Source organism: Rattus norvegicus, chromosome 1, assembly GCF_021556685.1.
Source record: "Rattus norvegicus strain SHRSP/BbbUtx chromosome 1, alternate assembly SHRSP_T2T, whole genome shotgun sequence".
NCBI classification, from domain to species: Eukaryota; Metazoa; Chordata; class Mammalia; order Rodentia; family Muridae; genus Rattus; species Rattus norvegicus.
The window spans coordinates 73,121,420-73,124,918 of NC_141534.1; the positions used below are offsets into that span (position 1 = coordinate 73,121,420).

The 3,499-nt window shown below is 40.8% G+C and overlaps 1 non-coding gene across 1 annotated transcript; it reads right to left on the reverse strand.

Moving 5' to 3' along the window:
* Positions 1 to 2,573: 2,573 nt before the first annotated feature.
* Rnu6-672 (RNA, U6 small nuclear 672) lies at positions 2,574 to 2,680 on the reverse strand. Its single transcript, XR_015656921.1, has one exon. It is a non-coding gene; the product is annotated as a U6 spliceosomal RNA (small nuclear RNA).
* Between the last annotated feature and the right edge of the window lie 819 nt (positions 2,681 to 3,499).

Genomic DNA, 3,499 nt, shown 5'->3' on the forward strand with positions numbered 1-3,499 from the left:
ATGGTGGTGGAGAGATAAGGTAGATCAGTCCCAGGACTCCTTGAAAATTGGACCTGTTTGGAAGGAAAACAGAGAATAAGATGAACAGGTATCAGAGGGGCCTAGACAATCTCCTTATTAGAAGAGCGATGAAATAAAAAAGCAGAGACTATATCTGGTTGGAATTTCAGCAGCATTAGTAGAAGTGTTTTGTCTATTCACAAGCTGTGAGAGACCAATAGGAACCAACTCTAATTTAATGCCATTAGGGTATTTGTTATGATCTTGAGTTTTGGCTTATTCACTGCCAAACCTGACACAACAGGACAGTTTGATGAAGAAGCCCCAAACCATCTTTGGGATAGGGCTTTATAGAAATGGGAGGAATTGAAGGTGTGTCCAGTCTAGCAAGCATCTCAAAGAATGACTATTGTAAGCCCACTGGTGGGTGCTCTCAAGCAAGACCATGGAAAATCACAAAGAGTCTGAAAGTTCATCTGAAACAATCAGACTAATCTTTCATTTTTGCTAGGAAATAGCTAGGGAATAACCCTGGGATATGGACCAAGCACAAGTCATGGGATCCTTTCTAAATCTTGGGTGCTGCTTGGGTTCAACCACAGGTCAAGTTCTCAGGATTTTTTTTTCTTTTAAGATGTAATCCCTTCCCAAGGAAGGAGTAGGTTTGGCCTCTCAGCCCCCACCCCCAACCCCCTTTATCTCATACGTAGAAGGCCCAATCATCCTGAAGCTCATACCCATTTGCTATGGAGGAACTGGTAGTGACTTTTTTAAAATCACTAATCTTAAGTCCTTTTACATCAGTATCTTGTTTCTCCCAGTCTATCATTTTTTATTGGGTGTTTCTTTATTTACATTTCAAATGTTATTGCCTTTCCTGGTTTCCTTTCCATGAGCCCCTTATTCCCTCTAGCTCCTGTTCTTCTTTAAGGGTTTTTTCCCTCCCCTTCCACCTTCCTTACCACCTCCCCCTGACAATCCCGTACACTGGGGGTCCAACCTTGGCAGGACCAAGTGCTTCTCCTTCCATTGGTGCCCAGAAAGGCTGTCCTCTGCCTCATATGTATCTGGAGCCATGGGTAAGTCCATGTGTATTCTCTGGTACTTGGTAAGTCCCTGAAAGCTCTGCTTGGTTGGCATTGTGGTTCTTACTGTGTTACAAGCTCCTTCAGCTCTTCCAATCCTTTCTCTAATTCCTGCAAGGTGGGTCTCCTCCTCAGTTCAGTGCTTTGCTGCTAGCATTTGCCTCTGTATTTAACATGTTCTGGCAGTGTCTTTCAGGTGAGATCTATATCCCATTACTGTCAACATGCATTTCTTAGCTTCATCAATCTTATCTAGTTTTGGTGGCTGTTTATATACAGGTCACATTTGTGACAGGCTCTGAATTGCCTTTCCTTCAGTTTCTCCTCTGAACTTTGCCTCCATATCCACTCTAATAGATATTTTTGTTCCCCCTTTTACGAAGGAGTGAAACATGCTCATTTGGGTCATCCTTCTTTTTGAGCTTCATATGTTCCATGGATTGGATCGCATCTTGGGTAATTTGAGCATTTTGCCAATATCCACTTATCAATGAGTGCAAACCATGTGTGTTTTTCTGTGATTGGGTTGCCTCATTCAGGAAGATATTTTCCAGTTTCATCCATTTGCCTATGAATTTCATAAAATCATTGTTTTTAATAGCAGAGTAGTATTCTACTGTGTAGATGTACCACATTGTCTTCTATCCATTCCTCTGTTGAAAGGCATCTGGGTTCTTTCCAGCTTCTGGCTATTATAAATAAGGCTGCTATGAACAGAGTGGAACATGTGTCTTTGTTGTATGTTGGGACATCTTTTGGGTATATACCCAAGAGAGGTATAACTGGGTCCTCAGGTAGTGCAATGTTCAATTTTCTGAGGAACCTCCAGACTGGTTTCCAGAATGGTTGCACCAGTCTGCAATCCCACCACCAATGGAGGAGTGTTCCTCTTTTGCCACGTCCTTGTCAGCATCTGCTATCACCGAAGTTTTTGATCTTAGCCATTCTGACTGGTGTAAGGTGAAATCTCAGGGTTGTTTTAATTTGCATTCCCCTTATGGCTAAAGATGTTGAACATTTCTTTAGGTGCTTCTCAGCCATTCGGCATTTCTCAGCTTTGAATTCTTTGTTTAGCTCTGAACCCCATTTTTTCATAGGATTATTTGTCTCCCTGCAGTCTAACTTCGTGAGTTCTTTTTATATTTTGGATATAAGGCCTCTATGTGTTGTAGGATTGGTAAAGATCTTTTCCCAATCTGTTGTTTGCCCTTGTGTCCTAACAACAATGTCCTTTGCCTTACAGAATCTTTGCAATTTTATGAGATCCCATTTGTTGATTCTTGATCTTAGAGCATAAGCCATTGGTGTTTTGATCAGGAAATTTTCTTCAGTTCCCATGTGTTCCAGATTCTTCTCCCCTTTTTCTTCTATTAATTTGAGTGTATCTGGTTTGATGTGGATGTCCATGGTCCACTTAAACTTTAGCTTTGTATTGCTTTTAAAATTCTTTCTGTGTTTTGTGCAGTTGGTGTCTTAATTATTATATGAAAACACATGGAATGCTTCACAAATTTGAGTGTCATGCTTGTTCAGGGGCCATGTTAATCTTCTCTGTATCATTCCAATCTTAGTATATGTGCTGCAGAAGTGAGCACCTCCCAGTCTATCATAATGTGTTTTTTGTAACACCAAGGAAGTTATCTAGGTGTCAATATCCAAGAACATGAATACAGCTAGTAGCAAAGCTATGTCTTTATGACTCAGTTAGTTTAAGCCTGGATGTATTGGTGACTTAAAAGGACTAGACCATTATATTTTAGAGGGTGTCATGTTTGTCATCCAGTCCTCATGGGATCCCTGAGTCTTTTGTAGGGGTCTGGTCAGTGGGAACCTATCAGTCTTATCAGTCCTTTCAGGGAGTCGTCAGACAGAAGTTTCTTCCTGCTGGTTGGGTTCATCTTGTACTGCAAACGGGTATGCGGTGAATTCCTGCTGCAATCCTGTTGACTTTCAGGGAGGTGAGTGTGGTAAAGATGATAATATAGGGACTTTTTTTTATTGAAGCTATAATAACCCCTGGCTCTAGGGGCATCTTTTTCATACAGAATAAGACGTTTATTTATTATTTTTTTCTGATTTTTTTCTTTATTAACTTGAGTATTTCTTATTTACATTTTGCTTGTTATTCCCTTTACCTGTTTCCGGGCCAACATCCCCCAACCCATCCTCCTCCCCTTCTATATGGGTGCTCCTCTCCCCATCCTCTCCCCATTACCGCCCTCCACCAACAATCATGTTCACTGGTGGAGAACAAGACATTTAAACCAAACATGTTTATGAGACCATTGAATATCTTCAAGATCATATATTAAGTGATAATATTTGAACTCAGTTATGACCTCTCTCTATATGTTAAGAACAATGCCAGGGGTGGTATCATGAGCATATTTTTAAAAGGGGTGATTCCCATCTGG